This window comes from Polyodon spathula, chromosome 20 (assembly GCF_017654505.1).
Source record: "Polyodon spathula isolate WHYD16114869_AA chromosome 20, ASM1765450v1, whole genome shotgun sequence".
Classification (NCBI taxonomy): Eukaryota; Metazoa; Chordata; class Actinopteri; order Acipenseriformes; family Polyodontidae; genus Polyodon; species Polyodon spathula.
The window spans coordinates 10433712-10456234 of record NC_054553.1 but is presented as its reverse complement, the minus strand read 5'-3'; the positions used below and the strand labels follow the sequence as shown (position 1 = coordinate 10456234).

At 35.2% G+C, this 22523-nt stretch overlaps 1 protein-coding gene across 1 annotated transcript in view; it reads left to right on the top strand.

Moving 5' to 3' along the window:
• The first annotated feature begins 249 nt into the window (after positions 1–249).
• klhl4 (kelch-like family member 4) overlaps positions 250–22523 on the top strand; it is a 94305-nt gene continuing 72031 nt past the window's right edge. The window contains exon 1 of the mRNA XM_041220514.1: positions 250–483. The gene's annotated coding sequence lies outside the window, so the exon portion shown is untranslated. The remainder of the gene's footprint in view (positions 484–22523) is intronic.

Below are 22523 nucleotides of genomic sequence, written 5' to 3'. Positions count from 1 at the left end.
TCCTAATTATTTTGAACTTCATGGCCAATTGTTCACTTTCCTTCTACCATATAATATCCTATTAAGTATAAACTCTGGGTTAATACGGTGTTTGTCCAGTATCATCGAATCTGTGAGAACCGAATCCATTGGAACTAGTATGTGTTGGTTAAAATGTAGAAAGCCAGGAACTCAGAAAGTGATCTCTGGAGTCCTGCGTGTTTAATGTAACACTGAAGGAAGTACAACGGAAAGCACTTATCAGGAATTTCCTTTCAAAGAGGAAAGTGTTTTTTGGAGGGAACATGCAAATATTTGTCAGCAGAACAAGGGCCGAGAAAAAAAGGAAAGAGGTTACAGAGTTCCCTGAAATCTGTCACTAAAATGTTGAAAAAACACATGTTTATTATTACAGCTTACTTCATAAAAAAACAGTGTCCCATCAAGGAGCACCAAGGCGCCCTGTGAAAACTTGCCATCTAAAGAAATAGAACACATAAACCGGTAAGACATTTCAATTTTCTTAAAGTTTGCAGTTATATAAATGTGTGGTGCTCCGTATGTGATGAATAGAGTAATGTGAACATATTTCAAGTGCTGTACATGCATCTATCTTGGAAAATGAGCTGTCAGCTGTATTATGTTCTGGTGTGTTTATACTTTTTTTTTGTTGTAATTGCTTGCTTTCAATTGCTTTAAATAAGCTGAGAGCTAGACGATAAACTAAATAATTTGAGCGCTTCTATTAGAAAGATATGTTTTGTGTTTATTTGTTTTTTTGACTCAAGTTAAAAGGTAATCAGACACCGTTGATGGGTTTAACCATGAAACTCTATGTGTGTTTTGCCAGATTTCCCACTGTATCACAAGACCTGTCTGCAAAGCTCTCAGTTTCAGTATCAATGTGGCGGCTGCTGCTGCAGTCTACAATCCAGGCACAACAGTGAATAGTTAGAATGATAAATAAAGAGCGTCTAGAAATAATATAAACATGTTCAGTATGCTCTGCCTTATAAATAATCTACATTTAAATAACTACTGCTTGTTTTCCAAAGACTTCAAAATGTGATGTGAACATTAAATAATGGGTACAATTGAACATGTTTTGCCTTTTCAATGCATATTTGTAATGTCTATGCTGTGAATACAGTTCATAACTAGGCATTGCCTTCTAATCATATTGGTATTGAAATAGTTCAAATAAGTATAACAGTGTTGAAAACAAAAAAAGCACATTCAAGTCCAGTTCAGGAATACTTCCTCTGAAGATTTATTTTTGTATCTGTTTATTATCCCTTAGTATATGTTCTTGAGCAAGTAAGTAATGTTTCTGTACTTATATTGAATATTTAACGGTACAAATTATCAGTTCGTAAAATTGGAAACCTCTTCAAGTGACTCGTTTGTAATTCCTCTACCTTCACGACATTACTTCGGTAAATTTTTTATTGGAGGGGGTGGCACGACCAATAAGACCCCCCCTCCCCCTCCCCCTCCCCTGAAACATTGAGTTTGTGATAGAATAGACTATTACCTTTTTAGTTAAGTTTAAACAGCACAAGATTGTAAACTGAAAGGTGTTAGCATGTTCACCCTTACTGAAATTATTAAGCGTAATTACTGGGTACAAGTTCCTCTGGATTGTTTACATCCAAAAACAATTGCTAAATGCTTGTTATAACGAGACATATAACTGAAACTTCTATACTTTTATATTTTGTTTAATTTCTGTACAAGAAAAGCACCTGCTAAATAATGAAATAATAATAATAATAATAATAATAATAATAATAATAATAATAATAATAATAATAATAATATAAATAGTTTATAAGTCATTGTCAATCTGGTGATCCTACAGGATGTTATTTCTTTACCTGGCCTAAGGCACATTGGAGGCTTGGTTGGGCTAGTGCTGGCAGGATGCTTGTGTTTTAGGGACCACACAGTTAATCAAATAGTTTATGTTGGTTATCTGATTAGAGTAATCAAAATCTCAAAACAGTATTAGGATTAAGAGATGAATACTCGTTATGGTAATGAATGCTATTCTGAAGACATTATGATACACTGCCTTGTGCTCCTGGCTACGACTGCCCATGGCAACAAACAGGGTGTTACTCCTGCTCGACCAAGCAGTTACGTGACGGCTTCTTTTTGTTTTTTTACATGAGCAAATTACATAAAATGAAAAATAAATCAGTACATAAAATCCTTCAGGAAACTATAGATAGTCCAAGTCACTGTACTTCAGGTCACTTTACTCTCCACAACAGAAAACAAACCTTCATTCCCCCATAAATGTAATTTTTAACAATGTAAACCGCTGTGCTATGACTTTTATGAACGATGAATTTAAATCAGCTTCAGAACTTCTTTGATTGCAGTTAATGGTAGTGATTATAGAAACTGAGTTTATCAGATCAAGTCAAATATGTACTTTACCCTTGAAGTACTTTACCCTTGAAGCAATGCTGAAAGTACACATATCAGCATTGGATTCCTTACCAGCTTTTTGGCACTGTACATAATTGCAGCTGCTATGCATTTCTTATCTTCAGTAATACACACATTTTAATGATGTTTTTAAATATTTATTCCAAACACAAAAGCAAAGTCTATGTTATTTTGTTCTGTGATATGCTAATACCTTTTGAAAATTATCCCTCTTAACTGGGAAAGTGCTCTATCCTTCGATTCGCTGGGATGAAAGAAATATTGTAATCCACCTGATTTGTTCAGTAACTACCATGTTTGGTAACACAAACTACATGTACCTGTTTTTTGAGCCTTCGTGGATGGAGAAACACCATTATATTGTAGTATAACTGTAGTGGTTGGTAATACATTACATTTTATTTTTTCAAAACATGTAACTGACTTTTGGCTGTCTGCTTTATTTGCTTCTGCCACATAATTAAGGTTTCTAGTTGCTGCACATCTGAACCAACCTTTTACACAGCCCCAGAAACCTGTTGTATACAAGCAGAAATATATTTAGAGCTCGCTTACACATTTTCCCAATCGAAAGAACTCAATATAAATAAACTCTATACCTTATAAATAAGTCACTACTTTTCTGTTAATAGCTATTGGGTCAAAATTGCTGTTTTTCAAATAAACATTTGCATTTGCAATTAAAAAGATCATAACATGTTAAATCTATTCCATTATTTTACTGGTGGGATAAAGAAATGTGTTTGTAGATCATGTGGAGCCTCAATAACACATTTTACATTATAAATAATTCAGATTGTCATTCAGCTATTCCTAACATATTCACCTAGTCACTGTATTTGTAAGCTTTTTTCTGGCTGTGCTGCCCTGCATGAGCGCGCACATGTCCACTTTATGAGCAAAATTAATTATCTGGAACACAAAAAAAAGTGGATGTCATGTTGAGTGTTTCTTTGGGGAGTCTTTAGCACACACAGTCTATGAGTCATAAATATATATTTATTTTGCTTTATATAGTCAGAAAACCAAAGCTGGAAAGTCAAAATACCCCAAATCCTAATACATCAAATCTCAAGTTCTTGCAGCAAGTTCTTATATCACTGTCCTTGTTATTGCCAATATTACTGAAAACTAGAGAGCGTGAATTGTGACAAACGTCATAACGTTTCAAAACCAATAGAAGACCCGACCACAGCATAGTTACAGCACAGCAACAGTCAAACAGTGAGCGGTGTCTGGCCTTGGCTGTCGGTGTCAGTCAGTGTGCTGCACATTTTATGCCAAGGCTGGAGAAAAGTAGGTGAGCTGTAAATAGGTTTGAGGGGCTTAAGCACTGTTGGCCATAGTAACCTGCCGCTCATGTGTATTACCAAAAAAGGTTTATCCAATACTCAAATAGTACCAAAGCCATTTTAGCTTTTACCATTGGTTATTTTTAATCCTGCAATTTCATTCCAGTTCCAGTATGTTTGGTTGACTCTCAGCACTACTTCCTCTCTCCTGACAATCACCAGTCACTGTCTCTATCGGGGGCTAGGTACCTATTAGTCTAGGTCTTAATGTGTTTTTTTTTGAGAATTCCCACTATAGTAATACCTATTTGTTTTCTCGGTCAACAGAAAGAAAGTGTTTGATTGGCCAGGAAACAAACCAGATACAGGACTGTTATAATGGATTGGCAGTGGGATATGAAGTCTTTCACAGTTCAGTGAGTCAGTTCTAGCCCATGTTGGTAATGAATTATCACAGCTCATAGCTGCTTGGGGAATGGGAGAAATAAAAGAGAATCTTAAGAATGGAAACTATGTAGCTTGCATCCCAGTTGTATGTATATACACATGTAAGTGTGTGTATGAAATATAGACAGTATATATATATATACACACACACACACGTGCACATACTGTGCACTGTCATCGAAATGATTGTTCTTCAGTATACCCCAAACATGTTTCTACAATCTTCTTCTTCTTCTTCTTCTTCTTCTTCTTCTTCTTCTTCTTTGTATGGCTGATTTGTGCATCAAGTATCCGCATCTGCCATGGTTTGTGCGGATGTGGATTAGGGTTGACCATAAGCTTTGCAGAAGATCGAAGCCAGGGGTCACAAGGTGTTTGTTTGTGACTTCTTGTGAACTCCATTCGACTTTTCAAGCATCATCAGGGTTGAAGACGATTGTCAAAGGGTCCAAAAGGGCTTGCATGACTTCAGGTGGTGGTGTGGGACGTTGTTGAGACCCTGGTAGATGGGGAGACGTTCATTTTCCATGACTCGCTGGACTTCCTGGAAGGTTGCGGCATTGCGGCGAATGGATAGGGGAGCGATGTCCGACAGCACGGGCAGCCGGGGTGTTGGGGTCGGCTTTCTACAATGATTACTGTACAGAATTCAATGTGGTATCATTCTTGCCAGTAACCATTGCAGTAACATATGTTTTGGGGTACAGTTAAAAAAACTTAGTAGTAAATGGATACTATTTGGGGTACCATTGCACCTGTGGGACGGATTGTTAATTAAAATATGTATATTTCAAAAGGAAATTAATCCTAAATGTATTTAGGATCCTGTTGAACTTCTGAGTGTCTGTCAGCTTCTTATGGGTCTAAACTATCTTCGTCTACAAACACAACCCTATTATATTTTAACTCTGCTGTTGCACAACTCTTGAGAATTGAAGAAAAGTAGTTGTTGCACTAGCAGTAATTACAACAAACCGTAGAAAATAAATAAAAGTAAATGAAAGGCACTACTAGTTTACACACTTGCAATGAGAGAGATTGCTGTCAAATCCTGCCTGGAAAATGATTAACAATTGATGTCCAGACACAGAATTCCTGAGCACGTTGCAGGCTCTTGAAACAACATAACCTTCTAGGAAAGAACAATATGTTTTTTTTTTGCAGTGAAATACAATGGGAATATGATAATTTCCTATGAGAACATTTCAAGCTGGGTGTTCTCTGAGAAGCTGATTTCTCACAGTGCTTTATGTAACCATTGTTTATAAGAGTAAAGGTGGTGCAGAATGTGCAATCTGGTCTGGACTCTTGATCAACTGCTAAAAATCCTTTCATCCTTTTTCTTTTCCCTCTGTTGCCCAATCATGTCCATCCACCCACCTGTCTCTGTCTGTCTGTCACAATACATGGTGAACATGATTACTGGCTTGGTTTTGAGTCTTTACCACACTTTTATTCTCATATAGATGTTTTTAATTAATTTGGCTGTAAACCAGTAATCCCATACTTCTATACAAACATTCACTCTTTCACTTGCTTACCTTTACAAGCAGCAGTGTCCACAAGTATCTTCCTCTATTGAGGAGAGCAGCAAAAAAAGTATATATTTTTTTTTTATTAGCCAATATACAGTAAAATATAAATCTACTACAGGTAGCTAGTCTATATAGACAAGTGTGCTTATGGTTTAGTTAACTGAAAAAAAGTCATTATTTTAAAGGAAACTGTTCACACAAAACAATAAACCATTTGTGTTGACTTCATAAATCAGATAAGATCTATTTGCATGTCTAGCTAATAATCGCCATATTAATGACCTTACAATTACTATATCAAAGTGCTATTAAAAAATAAATAACTACTTTAAGTGTTTTGATTTAGCAGAGTTCTGCACATGACTCAAGTCTACAGAATGTACTCTTCTCTGAGATAAGCACTGCAGAACGAAACTGAAATTACATTAGATTGTTTGGCTGATTTGCATTACAGTACCTATAAAATCACCTCTAATAACTTCTGAGTGCATGTGTTAGGATAGCCATCTGCCTACCTTTCAAAATTACTCAAACTCTGAACCACACGTCTTGCCATTGGAATTAAGAAATAATGAAAATATATCTACCAGCTTATAGGACTGCGGCAAAGATTTTTCTTGAATTTGGCATTCATTCTACAAAACCTGTTTTAACAGATGTCAAAGAATAGCAGAACCTAACATAGGACTAAGTTTAAGGATAACACATACTTGCCGAAAGATTACATTTAAACTGCACACCACTGTAGTTAACTTGCGGTTTGCTTGAATATATAATTGTATGGCATATGTCCAAGGCCATGAACATATCCAGGGCAAATTATATCACAATGTTGTGTGATTTCTGAATTATAAAATGTAGATTTACATTCAGCAATGTCAGCAGAAATTCCTCTCATCTAATTATGGTTCTCAAAATGTACTTTTCTCCAAAAGATGTAATCTAAAACAGAATCTTCAATAATAAACGTTACTATATTGAAATGAATACTGGGTATGATGGTTGAGTAAAAAATGGTAAATACGCTATTTCCGTAACATTTACCCATTGCCGTGTAATAAGTATGATTATAAATGACAAACAACAAATTACCTTGTTATTTATCATGTGATTGATAGGAATTTTGAACAATGTATATCTTTGGTGTCTGAGGTTATGGAATACCACGCCTGCTTGCTTTTGGAGCTCCGTAAGGTCCTTTTTGATAGAATATTTTAATTAGGCACACAAGTCTTATGCACACAACAAACAAAAGGCTGAACTGGAACATGCACTGTAATCTAAATCATATCTGACCTTGCTTTATATGCTCTTCTCTCTTGCTGTGGCTCACCATGTTTATCAGACGAGCTGCTATTTAGTGCACCTATGGTAGCTCTGATCACAGAGATTCACAGAAGGAAAAGGTATTTTTATGATGCCAAGAGATGATTCATTAATTAATGATTGTTTAAAATATTTTTCGGTATAGCAGTTATTCTTGGTATAATAATAATCCCTGAGAAATTAGTCTGTTCTTTTTGACCAGTTTACATTTCATTAACTACCAGGAACAGACTCTGGGGTTACTACTTAAATATAACCTTCCTTGTTGTTACTCAAAGACTTATTGAGGCTACAAGGACAGGCCTTTGTAGAAATCCAAGAAGAAATAGATGTTGGGTTGTGTGAGTTGTGACTGAAATAACATTAATTGCAGTCTGGATAAACCTCACACTTTGTCAGTATTTTAGAATAGTCTGCCATGAGATGTTCTAGATCTATTAATAATATTGTTGGAGCTCAGCAGTCATCCAGCTTTCCTGGAATAAGTATGTTGGTCAGGGCAAAGGACATAAGTGTGTTGCACATTATTTCTAACTTTATTTTTGTAAACTGAGGCTATTGTATTTTCTTACACACTTTATTATTAATAAAGCACTAGTCTTTTTAAGAATGCAAAACTAAATTAAACTAATTTTTTGGCAGAAACTGCTGAGATGCTCAGATGTACCAATTTTAAGAAAGCCAGTGTTTAGCAGAGTATTTATATCTCTTGTGTTTTGAAGTGGACGGTAAAATATAACTGTAATTAATAAAGAGGCAAACAAAATCCAGAGGTGTTATTAATATAATATGGCCTACTAAGAGTGAACAATTATGTAAGAAATAACCCATGACAGGGTGTGCGATAAGACAATTCTTACCACATACCCTGAGTGCATTATTTTGCTTATAAAATGGCTACATTAAAAAAAAAAAAAATACACAAACTAGCTTTTTTAAGAAAAAAAAGAAATATATTATGTATCCTTTCACTGAGTAAAAATAGTCCCTGAAGACTGTTTAATTTTAATGTCTATTTTGTACTTCTGTATTTGCCGTAAACATTACATTGAACAGTGCCATTTATAGCAACATTTTTTAAATGAAATGACATTTGTGAATTGAAAGCAGATTGATTTCCCACATCTGAGGGAGAATTCATGGAACAGCCAAATACTGCACTGCACTGTCACTCGAGGGAGGGGCTTCCGAGTACAGCAATGTTAATAGATCAGGTAAGTAAATTGGTCTATGATGCCATAGCCGTGCCGTAAGACAATTATTACCACACTGTCGTGTAATCTTGTTCAGCCAATCACAGCACCTTATTTAGCCAAGTCATTTTAAAATGGACATTATTAAAGCGCTTACAGTGTAAGCTAATTCCCATTTCATAGCTGGGACTGGCTGATATCACTAAGAAGCATACACATGTATTATCTTTATGGTTATTGAACACACTGCAGAAAGCTACATAATTTCTTTAAAATGTCTTCAATGAAAAAGACAACAGCTGCATCACAGATCAGAAATAGTTCTTCTAAAGAGCACTCTGTCCAGTACAACAAAGGGAATATTTGTTGTATAATAACTCTAGAGAAAATGATCAGTTTTGAATGCTATATTTTTCTTTTATTCTTTAATAAATATTATGTATAATCGTGAAATATCTTAAAATACCTATTTTTAGACCGTGAAATAAGCCATTTTTTACAGTGAAAAAATACAGCCCTCATGATATTAAATGGCTTAAAAGTTTAGAGCTCAGTGGGTCCATTTCATCCACTATTTCTCAGTGACTGATTTCATTGTCACCCAGTTTATTAAAAGATTCATGCTCTTCTATTCACTGTTGTTTAAAATCCAATAAATGGCTATGCCAGATATTATGGTGAAGCCTTGTTTAATCCATGCACGGATTACTTTGCCATAGCAGTACCCTCACTTGGAACTTAATTTATGTAATTCTTGATATTGTGTGTGTGTGTGTGTGTGTGTGTGTGTGTGTGTGTGTGTGTGTGTGTGTGTGTGTGTTGTGTTTATTCAATTTTGCGTAGTAGTATTACAATATTACATTATTATATGTTGTGTTGGTATATGGTAATTCCTTTTTTTAAATATACACTGTTCTTCTCAAGAATGTTTTTTTTTCTTTTTCTGCTTCTAGTTTTCTGGCCAGCTGAAAAATAATATGATCCAAACTATATGGGGTTTGTCACTTGACCAAACTAATGAAACATCACATTACTATGATTCATTACTTTTGAAAATGTGATTGTTGCTCATATCAGGTAAATTTGGTTAAATAAATATATTTTATATGCCTAATATAGTACCCACTGTTCAGTCTTTACTTATGCTAAATAAAATAATAAAGATTAACATGATACTATGAGGAAATTATTAAGGCTTGCAGTTCTGTATGTGTGTGTGTGTGTGTGTGTGTGTGTGTGTGTGTGTGTGTGTCTATATATATATATATATATATATATATATATATATATATATATATATATATATATATATATATATTATGTTTACAAGCTGTCAGCATCTTTAAGGAATAGCCTCTTAAATGTGTTACAATCTATAATGTATAAGCCCCAAGAGAGTAGAGCCTGCACACTCAGTATCTCTGGGTCACATAATGAATTGTGCAGCTTTACCAGGGAATAGTGCTCCCTGAAGTGGAACTTTATATTGGATTTTAGCTTGAAGGTGCAATTTCTGTAAGCACCAAAGAAGAATATAGTGCTCAGTGAAAAAATATAAAGTGCTCAAGAAATGTTAGTCTGGGTTTAATGTTGACAGCATAAGAACACACCAATCTCAGAATGACACCTTACATACCCGGTCAAGTCCAGTACCCTACCCATCTGTAATTTATGCTTAGTGTTTGCCAGGTGTTCTCTTAGAAAGCTAAAAGAAGATCTTTAGACAAACAGAAAATATTCTACAAAATATAGATATGCTATTGCGGTTTGCAGTATTATATAGACAATGCATGGGACAGTGTGTGCTATGAAAATGTAATGTCCACACACTACCCCAAGCAGTATTTTTTATAATCTCTTCCTGAAGAAGTTGCTTGCTGTGGAGGGCTTTCTCTACTTCGTCCATGTCAGTAAGTTAGTATATTAGCTTGAGCTAGGGGCATGCTCTGCTGCTCTACCGACTGGTTTTTACAAGAAATATCAACTGGATGAGCCCATTAAAAAATTCTTACCAGCTATTATATCGCAATAATAACATGTCAACATGACAAGTTCTTGCTCAACTAAATGTCAGCCTTTGGCTTCAGTCCACAGTGCATGAACCTGTCAAATTCAGTCAATACCACAGGCTGCAATGGTAAAAGGAGTTAATAGGTTCTTGTACCAAGAACATACTTTAAATACTGCTCTGAGGGCTTTGATATCTTGACATTAAACTTTGTTTCTGTGTACTGTTAAAGGCAGTTACTTAAAAGACTTTGATAACTTTGAGGGATATTTAACTGGTGAATGGGTAGCTACTGCAGGTTTGTTTTCTTATTTGGTGCATATCTTCCTTAAATTAGATTATGCCATTTTAGACAAACTATGACAAGAACTCACTTGAATAACACAATCATTTTTTTAATAACTACAAATAAAGCTGCACCTAAGAATTTATATAGAATCACATGGTATCATGTTTGACGGCATCCATTGACTTAGTTACATGAATGTTAACGGAATCAGAAAATTATTGACACAACAATAAATATCTGTCACTTTTACAAACGTACGTTATAAAGAAACTGTATATTTCCTATTTGTCTGGTTACTTAGTAGCAGCGCACAATATGGATACATCTGATTTTGTTTTGGTATTCATGTTGTTTTGAAGGAGTAGTTATTCAATATTACCCAAGGGGGGGCTTTACCACAATATACAGTGTGTGTGTGTCTATATATATATATATATATATATATATATATATATATATATATATATATACACACACACACACACACACACACACACACACACACACACACACATACATCCCCAGGTCCTCAGCTTAGACAACAATGCAGTGGTTAAATGCAAAGAGAGGCTGAGCACTACATGTAGTTCCAAAGCACTACACAACATGCTGAATAAACTCTATAGCAGAGATGCCACAGTTGGGTAATCTCAACGCGTCGATGCTACGGTGCACAGTGAGATGACAAAACCAGGAAGACAATTTTAACTGAGCTTTTGAGTATGATGGAACCGGATACAGAACTCTCTACTAATGGAACTTGAAATATAATTTCTTTAGTAGTTGAGAGAATAGTTTATGCCATTTTAGTTTAAAGCATCAATAATAATAATAATAATAATAATAATAATAATAATAATAATAATAATAATAATAATAATAATAATAATGGTATAATGTTCAATATATTGCTACTATAGCTTCAAGACAGTTTATAACGTATTGCCCAGTGCAAGCCTGGGTATTTAAACTATTGATATCGAAAGTCAAACTAATTCCAGCTTGTGGATGGAAAGAAGGAAGCACATATGAAAAACCAATGACTGTGCATCATATTACATACTGTGGCGATTTCACACAACCGGAATACAAACCTTTACCCCTCAGACAAAATAACTCGCCCAACACACCACCAAGCCATGTTTGAATGGTGATGTACAAACTATGAATCTAGGAACGGAACACTGAACTGCAATAGATTTTCATATTTAATCTGTCCCTTAATTTGATAAGAGAGTTCATTTTGAATCCTAACACAGTAGCAGGTTTACAAGGTTGTTATATAGTATTAGAAAGAAGAAGAAGATGCTAACACTTAAAACAGTGTTCCGAAAACATCCTGCCAGCAGTAATATGACAGCACTTAAAATCTTCCATTTGTCAGCAAGTCTAGAAATATATTTTATTAAAAAAATAAAATCCAGTAAAGTGACTCAACAGAATATATGCTGGCAATCACTTTTCATATCAATTACTGCCAAGTGAATTGTCTAAGTTTTATATATATAAAACATAATAAATAAATAAACTTGTGTATTAATAATCATTATTATCAAAGTTTGAATATATCATAAAAAATGGCCTATTTAAAAAAATTAAGAAATATAGGCTATAAACTATTAGGAGAACTTTAAAAAAAAAACTGATTTCGTCAAGGTTTGTAATCTGGATAAATGTAATCCAGCAGTGATATTTTCTAAAAAAAACTGATCAAAACGATCCAGATTAAAAATAATCTCAATCACAAAATACAGGATTATAAACTCCAGATCATTATCGAGATTACACGTTTTGAAAAACTGACCCCAAATGATTAAAAGAAGATGTAATTAAATGTATGTTCTTGTTTTGCACAAACACAAACAACAGATATCGGTCCCCATCAATAATTCATTACTAATCAGTTTGAGAATACATTCCTGTAAATGCTGCCGGGTATCCTTCTACAACACACTTTAATATGTTCCTGTGAGAGACGGAGGTAAAAGTTATTTCTGGCGTGATATTTCCTCCTTCCACTAGGCGGACATGAAGATGGACAATTTATCTGCAAAAACTTGTGATACACAGCAGTACGTACAGTAATAAAAAAAGGTAGTGCTAACACAGGGAAAACATAAAATGTGCTCCCTGCCTCTAATTCATACAATAGGTTACAAGTGTTTATTCAGGGTTGTCTTCAGGGAATGTCGCAGGTCACTGATCTTTTCATTAATCAAAAATAAAAATGGAGTGTAACATATACTATTCATATACATTACTTTCCATTTAATCTGTCACTGCTTCATTCTCATATAAATAATGAACATCAAGATACCTGCTGATTGAGTTGTGTCACTGCATTATACTATTTGCTTGCATATACAGTATTAGTAGGCTATATAAAAGTTATCTCCCCAGAAAAAGTCAACGGGACAGTTTTGGAATTTCTGCGCATGTGGCAAGGCTGGGACTCTGCACATGGAAATTATTTTTTTTTTTTTTTTGTCGGAATTATAAATAAAATTTGGTGAAATTGACATTTCGTTTGAATATAACAGGGCTGGGTTAGAACCCCCCTCCCTGATAAGACATGTGTGGAATATGGCCATATGATTTATTGATTATCAATTAACCCTGGCCAGTTGCTTAACAAGTGAGCTGGAAAGTCAGTTCCTAGGTCTCTACAAACATGAGGTGAAGTGCTGTCCTCACAGCTGTGTGTTTGAACCAGGGAGAGCAACTACTTTATCACTGTGTATAGACCAGGATCAGCGCAACAACTGAGTATCACTGTGTGAATCGCGCTCTGGGATCGCGCTGTGGTGACCAGAAATGGACACAGTACACTATGGTTTCACCAGTGCATGATAACCTCATCATAAGCATAATTTCCAATGGATAGTCTTGGTTGATTTTAATTAACTGTTTCAGTCATTGCAAAACAAAAGGAGATTTAAATGAGAGCAGTATATAAAGCCAGCCCACTCCTTGTTTTCACAAACCACAGGCTTGTTCAGTGGTGACACAGTGTTACAGTACAGGGATGTACTCACTAAGCAGCAGTTTCTGAGCAGTTTCTTTTGCATACCAATTGCAAAAGCCATTTTAAGGCTTATTGTATTTTCCAGTTGCAGAAGCTCAATTAAATGTTGTGGTTAAAGGGACCCATACTGATGTCGATTTTTTAAGTTTTTTTTGTGAGCAATTTTATATTGTTTTAACCTTAGCAAAAAAACAAAAAACAAAACAAAGAACATATACACAATTGTAAAAAAAAACCCCCAAAAAACAGTAAGAAACGAAAAAATAGAATAAATGATGATAAAAATAAATATAAAAATGCATACAGAAATTAATACAATATATTGTAAAGCAGTGTGTTTGCCTAATGGGAAACCCCGTTGAGAATATGCTCAACTATGACATCAGCTGTCGTCGACCATGCATTTAGAGTAGTCAAACTGGCTAAGTGTAGCCTTGCCGTGGATCTTTCTAATAAAATAATCTTTTATTAGCATAACCAAACGTTGAGAAGAGAAATACCAGGCTCTATCCATGCCCTCAAGATCACCTTCTTGGCTGCAGTCAATCCAGCAAGCAACAAGCGTTTTGACATTCTGTGAATTTCAAGTTGCGAATCGTCACTCAGAAGGAGTGGGCTCCTGGGCACAACGGCACCTGAACATCAATTGGACCAGACAATATTAACCCTACACATTTCCAGAGGGGCTGGACCTTGGCGCAGTCCCAGAACATATGAAGATAAGTGCCAACTGCATCTTGTGTACACCCATGACAGTCTCCCAATATTTTCATTTTGTGTTGATGTGATCGAAAGAGGAGATCGGGTCACAAACAGGGCTGGTACAGAACCTACAGTGATTGTTCATATAGGGACAAATAACATATGTGAGAGGAGGTCTGAGGTACTGAAGGAAAGGTTTACTGAACTGGCTGCCAGGCTTAAAGAGAAAAGAGTTAAGTAATCTTCTTCGCTGTGCTTCCAAAATCTGAGAGCCAGAAAGGAGAGGCTTAGCAGAATAATTGGTTTACTTATATGGTTATAGAGAGTAAATGAAGAAAGGACGGTTTTGAGGTCATAGATAACTGGAGCACTGGTGGAGGAAGAGAAGGATGGGCCCCGGTGCAGGACCTTATTGTGGGCCCCGACCTTTATGTAATACATTTGTAACATAAAGTATGCCAAGTCAAGTGTTCAATATTTAACAATATTTTATTCTCAGGATGTTAGTATGTATGAAACAGTATATGACTACATGTAATAACAAGCTTTTCTACTCACCTTCTTGATTAGCATTTGCGTGCATCTTTACTTCCAATACTACATACTACACTCTTTTTAATCACAAGCTAAGAAGTTTAATCACCAGTCCCTCCAAGATTTTTTTTTCCAATCAGAAATACAGGCATGTTAATTTGGTTTAGTTTATTTTGGTACCCAGCAGCACCTGTTCACAGCTTCTGCCTAAACTACAAGATGAATCGCGCACACAGAATATAACTGCAAAAGACTGATGAATAGTACTCCAAAACCTTCTATGAAGACAGTAGGAAACTATTTTGCAATATTGAGAGACCCCTAGGCTAAAGTAAAAGTTTAGGTCGCGGAGACTGAAAAAGAGACTCCAATGAAACATAAAACACTGCCTTATACCAGCCTCCATGCAAAGACAGTTACGAGGGAAGATGTTAGGAAGCTAATTTTAATTCAACCATTAAAAAAAACAAAAACAAAAACAAAACAACAAAATTAATTAGAGTTTAGCAGTACCTGATGAAACAGAATTATTGGCTCTGGTAGATACAATGATATGGATATGAAGGTAACATCTGCAAATATAAATGTGAAGGATATTATAACTTAAGTTTTTTCTTTTTCAAACTTTCTAAGTGCATGGGCTGTGCAGTTGCCCTGGTGGCACCAACTATTTCTCCAACATTGACCCTTATGGAAAAAAAAAACATATATATTTTAATATATGGTAGAAAAGTATGATACTTATATTTTTTATATATAGAAATTGGCCCCTTTTTATAAATTTAAAATATGTGGGATATATTTAAAATATATTTTATTCTGTAATCCATACATTTATTTTATATGTTGAAAATATATGGTGCACCATATATTTTCATTAGTCTGTAATCCATATAAAATAAACATAGGGATTACAGACTAAAATATATTTTAAATGTATCTGTAGCAGGGCGGTAGAAAAGCCCTTCTATTTATAGGTATTTGTTTATTTTATAGCGGGGTTCCCCCCTCTGCCCCTGTCTTATTTTGTGTTTATATTATGATTTGGTTGTTGTATATATGACGACGAACCGCCGTGTGTTTTGTTTATTGTTTTTATATGTGTATATATGACGGCATGGCTGTGCGTTTTATTTTGCTGTTTTTGTATTGTTTTGCAGCGTGGATGGGAAGCCCCATCCACATTAAAAAACATGTGTAGAAGGTGGCCATCTCCCAAAGAAATTAAGTGATCAATTTATTGCTAATTGGGATGGTCACCTGCATAAATTCCTGCAGCTCTCTGCACTCAGGGTGGGTGTTCGGAAGTGGAGAACAGGAGAGCGAGAGGAGAGATTAATTTACAAACTGAAAGATATAGGAAGAGTGAAGGTGATCGCCCAGCCTGACCTATATTTCTATTTTTGTGTTCATGATTTATTTTATTTAAAACCTTTTATTTCTTTCCGTGAGCAAGTGTTTATTTTTGTTTAAATTTTTTTTTTTTTTGTGTATTTAATAAACGGTGCACGCCCTGCCTGTGAACTGCAGTACCTGCCTGTCTGTGTTTTTGTTCCACCTTCTGGTCTGACGTCACTGCAACGCCATTTCCTGCCACAGTATTCCATATATATTTTAAATCTATAAAAAAGGGGACAATTTCTATACATGAAAAGTATAAGGATCATACTTTTTTACCATATATTAAAAATGTGTTTGTTCCATAAGGGCAGGAGCACCTTTTGAGGGTGGGGGAAGCGAGCGCTACAAGAAAGATGGCTTACACCTTAATTATAGGGGAGCAAATGCTCTGGCATGGAGCACAGAAAGAATAGAAACAGTTAACCCAAGACATTACTTCAGAGTTAGCACAGAGCAGAACAAGAGGGTGTCAAGGGAAGTGGAGTAAAAGTAAGTTTAGAACAGAGTGTATGAGTTATAAAGGCATGGAGTAGACTACCAGGTGAGATCTGAAACACTGGGAACATTTTAAAAAAAAAAAGATTTCCTTTCAATCTCGAAATGTCAACCTGACATTGGCTGACATTTATTTTTCAGGGAACCAGGGTTACGGTAAGTAACCTAACGTTCTGTGCTTTTAAATTAGATCCCCCTAGTAGAGTAGATGGGTATGCTAACAAGAGATGAGCCTTGATGGGCCCCATTGCTTTGTTTCATTCCCAAACTTTTTTTTATGTTCTTATTCTTAATGTTTGACAGTTTGACATAACACTATACATTGCATACAGCTCGAGGACTAAGTGCATTTTGTCAAATACCTGATTTGTAATAAAATACATCTGCTAACAAAAGCGAATGTTACAAGCAGCACCCTGTACAGACAAGCACATATTGATCTTGCTGGTAAGTGAATATGTGCTTAACTTAAAGTTGTGGCAGTTGCAGAGAAATGTAAAAAGTCTATCCTTCCAGTAATGTCCTTGGAAATGTGCTGATCTAACCGAGCAACCAAAGCTTTCAGAATGATTATTATTATTATTATTATTTTGTTTTTACTGTTCATTTACCTTTTTATGATTTCAATTATTCTAGCGAGCTTGAGGAAAGTGATGTTATTAAAGTACAGTGACAGCCAGGGTTTCCTTTTATTTTGCTTGTAAATGATGTGGTGCTGGAGGTAACTAATATAAAGACAGGCAGTTTGTCTATGGCTTGGGGATATTGGAATATACTGCTGCTTATGGTATCTAACCAGCATTGAATTTTGGTACTACCACAGAACAAAACATAAGGAACATAACAACGCAATTAAAAAAATGCCCACAGGGGCACTGTTGAAGCCTCATTATTAATGAGCTATGAGTGATTAATGAATGAGCTGAGGCCTCACCACTTTGTAGATAAATGCATGATAATCCACACATGGGCTTCAACATGGGCTTTTTATTAGATCAATTGTCTTGTCTGGGACAGCATCACAGTTTCAGCAAGGCAAACTACTTGGAGCCAGCCCTGTATATCAACAACTGACACTAATACAGTATAAACAAAGAACCTGGTACTGCACGTAAAAGCATTTATTTTACTGTAAGAGTACTGATATTGTTTTAGTGGAAATACTATTTTTACAAGCACTTTTTAAACTTTTTTAGTACAAAAGAGTACGAACTTTAACTTTTTTTTATTTACCAGCATTTTATTCTCCTTAGAGGCAAGAGCAGTCTGTCTGGTCCAGTATGTGTAATTAGATAAAGTATGCTGTGTACTGATAGCACTGCACAGTATAACACTGTAGTTAGATTTATTGTACAGCATTTCTCCTAAATTTGTGTATACAGTATCTTGACAGAGCTAAGATGTGAATCGCTGTGCATTAAATACCATAATCCATCGAATTTAAGACACCCTTGAATTCAAGTTATTATCTTAGGAGTTATTCTAGCCAGTTGAGCTTTCATTCTAAATTCTCAGTAACACCTTACTGAGGCTAGTTTTAAACTAGTTAAGGTGGTTTAAGAGACTTCAGAGAAGCAAATTGGAATGGGTTTGAAATATCAGTCATTTTTAACTTGTATTCTTCTGTTTAGATTTGCTTTGTATATCATTTTCTACTTAAGTCATCACATCCTGATGACATTTTAAAACTCTGAAGTTTGAAGCACCCCTGTGGCCTCAAATATGTATTCTCTAAATGAAGCTGGGAGACCAGATTAAAACCATGAATAGTGAATGTAAGAATATATCCGTGAGAAATTTCACTTATAGCAGAACAAGTATGGTGTTTCTTCCATCTTCGTGGGGCACAGTGCTACAGGGGAACATGCTAATGGTTCAAATATGGTGGATTGGGATCTGCTGAAATTATTAATAGAGTACATGCCTGATAGCCTTTTGAGACCTGGGCCTTAAAGTCACCAGGATGTGAGGTCTGAAGCAGAAACTATATACTAAATGTATCAAAAATTTGTATTCCTTTGAATTTAAGATGCAGTGCAAATTTCCCACCCTCAATTTGAGGAAAAAAAAAAAAAAAAAAACATCAAATAAATATGCATTTACAAAGATACAACCTCAGTTACGCATATGGAGGCAGTTTGCACGTTTGTGGCCGTCTGCTGTCACACAGAGCATTACAGTTATGAGCTGCTTCTCATTTCCAGTCATGATTACTCACACCTGTTTTTCTCCCAATTTGTGAACTGTGGTATTGCTTGGTATTTGAAAAATATGGAAGTCTGATCAGCATTTCCGATCTGTCCAAGCTGGTGCTGCTTGTTAAAAACGTTGAAATTGTAAAAGCTTCACTCTGAATTCCTCAGGAAGCTAATGATGTTGCTTTGAAAATAGCTGCCTGTATGTCATGGATGATTCGAGATCAGACAGTAACGTTTTGGTTCGTCTTTTCTCCTCAGCCAGTCAAGTTGTTGTTTCGGGTAGTGACATCTTTTGTTGCCGAATTTAAAACATGTATCACTATACTGTACTCGAATTAAAGACAAAGGCTATTTTTGAGAAGTAAAAACAGGTTAAAAAAGACGTTCTTAAATTTGAAGAAATACGGTACATTGTTTGATATTTTATATTCATACCAATTCACTCTTTAATGCTGGTTAATGAGCTGGTCAATAGTACATTTATAATGTTAATCAGTGTTTGGCTAAATTGAATAAATACAATAACTTTGTTGTACACTTGTTTACATATCTGCTGGGCATCTAGTAAGAAAAATATACTAGTTCCTAGAATTTTTTATTAAACTTTGAAGGTATATTAATAACCCATGGGGAATTTGTAGTGTATCTTCCTTTTTAAAGATTTATTGATTCAAGATTGAAGTGGATCAAAAGAGATAATCTTTGTCATTTAGTTAGAGCTAAGTAAATACATTCAGTACATACAATAAAAAAGCAAACAACAGTCATCACCAAAACAAAAGTTTTCATACTGTGAAGTAGCTAAATCTATTTCTTTAAAATATAAGGGGCTAGAATCTCGTTTTTTAGCTTTTCCTGCAGTTTACATGAGGCATGTTTTCAAATGACATCATCTTTATCTGGAATAACATAGTACTTTTAAAAATAATTATAAAAAAAAAAGTTTTCAAATCAGTGCAAATAATAGTAAAGATATACCTGTATGTAACATCACCAGAATAAAATGCTACAGCATGTATTATGTACAAAACACAAAAAAATATAAGCTTTCATTTTTATATTCACTTGGCTGTCTTCTCAGAAGGAAGACCTTTGGAGACATGGTACAGACATGCTACATATATATACACATATATATATCTATATATATAATATGCTGTCTCCGTTTGTTTGTTCTAGTGTGATTTGGGGTGCTTATATGCTTAATGGAAATCATTCGGTTGTGATTACAACATATTTATAATACAAAATGTTAATATTTGAGTTAGGGGAAATTGCTAAACTACAGTAGATTTGGAAACAATATAAAAATAGTGCTATGTATGCATATTAAAAAATCCAAGATACTAACTTTAAAGATTAAATAGCTTCAAATTGAATTAAGTTTATTTTTTACCTTCGCCTCAGGTTTTTATGATGTCAGTATTTAGGTAACACAATCCAGTTTTCTGAAGGTTTTGTAGTCACTGTCAATAAGAAGTAATGGATCACCTTTCTGAACTGACTGTCATTTACTAAATAGTGCTTTCTCCCAGCAAGGTAAACAAGCAGGTGGCATAAGCAAGTGTACGCTTCCCCAATGAGACAGATGTTGGAAGATAATGTAGTTAGCACACTCTAGCCTGACATATCATGTTTCATGGAAATTTAAAGCAGATGGCGTCCTTGACTCCTGGAAGAATAGACAAGGTTACTGAATGCTATAGGTTTACAATAGTAAATTACATTGTTCTTCTTGCAGTCTCTCCTGTCAACTTTGCAGTTTAAAGCACACTCCATGCTATCCACTGTCACTTTAGAGATAAACTAATTTATTCATAATAAATCTGAAGACAAATGTAGCTTCTATTACTGTTTAGTAATCCTACAAGGATGTTGAAAGACATGTGGATTGCTTTACGATTTGCAAAGGCTTCAACACTTGCTATTGCAATGGAATAAATATTTCTAATTGAATCAAAAGGATGCCATCTATCAATAGGTGCTGTGTCCATGTGAAAATGTTGCATTCTGCTGTTTCTAACATGGCATTTCTAGACTGTTTGGCACCTCCACCAGCCAAGGTTCACCTATTTCCAGCAAATGAATTTTTCACAACAGCAGTGTCAAGTGACTACTTCTATTATTGCAGGTTTTGTGCGGTCAATTCACAGATTTGTCACATTTGTCTCTCATGTCAGTTAAATGTTCCCCTTTTGACAGTGCGGAGCTAGTGTAGTTGTGTTTTTAGGTAACTTTACATATCTAACAAGAGCCAAGTATGGGTGGTATAGAACTAGAACAGGCCCACCAAGAGAAAGACCTTAGCGCTGTAAGAGACTCATCAGTTTCAGCAACCAGACAGTGTAAGGAATTGAAAAGCCAAACTGAATGCTTGGGTATCTAGTCAAAAGAGTAAACATTAAATTAGGTTATTGTGGTGCCACACTTAGAATACCGTGCTTAATTCTTGCCACCAAATCACAGAGAGAGTCACTGTGGCCCTGGAGAGTCAATGAAGAACAAGTGGAGATAAACTCAAGACTGTAGGAAGGAGATACTTCCTTGCATAGAGAGTGGTTAGGGTATCAAATAATTTGTCTAGCCATGTTGTTGATGCTGGCATCCATTAAGACACAAGTTGACAAAACTCCACATGTGTACAAATTAATCTGCTACTAGAAACCAAACTAGCATTGCTAGGCATTTTCTTATGTTATTTAAATTCACAAATGCAGTGTATAAAAACATGGTACAGTAATAAAGGAAAATTGCATGCAGTTGCAGAAGGAGGCTTGCAGCTTCTCTGTTACCTGTATGAGTTACCACTACAGTACATTATGAAAATCAGTAAACATTATGAAATCAGTAAACCATGCACCGACGCAAGCTCAGAGATTCACAAGGTATGAAAAAATGATATATTAAAAGGCCCCCAAAAGAGTTAAGACCAGTGAACATTAATGACCAGTGTCATTTTCATTTAAACATTCACAGTCTGCTGTGACATGCTTGGTTAATACTGTATGTACTGTACTATAGTTGGAATGCAGAGGACTTCAGTGTTATATACACTATTAATAGAGATCTTAAAATAACTAAGATGCCGCCTCCCAGGTATTATCCCCTGCAAACAGTGCATAACCCTGGTTATGAAGATGGAGACAGTGAAGGTGTCATTCATACTGTAGGTCTACTGTATATATGTACAGTGGGTCCCATAAGAAATTTCCAGTTGGTTACCATGGAAACTGTATTTTTTTTTTAATCATGCGTCAACTACACATCCTCTGAGGAACTGCCAGGTGGCAAAAATACAGTTTCCATATTTAATACAGTATCTAAGAGTAGTATACATTATTTATTAAGGCATTGTTTTTTTTTAAAGAACTGTTCATTCCTTTATGACACTGTACTCTGAGTTCCAGTTGAAAAGATCAATTCCTTGATGTTAAGCAACTAGGTTTGTACTGGGGTTGCCATATATGCTTCAAGTTCTCATTGATTTGCGGGAGCAATGTCTCTATGCTTTAGCCCTTTATGCATATGTAATTCTGTATATGCATATGTAATTCTGGGGTGTTTCTGAACAAAACCTCTAACATTGGAAGGGGATTTTGCAAATTAGGTCAATTAAATATTCCCTCTAATTTATTAAAGCTG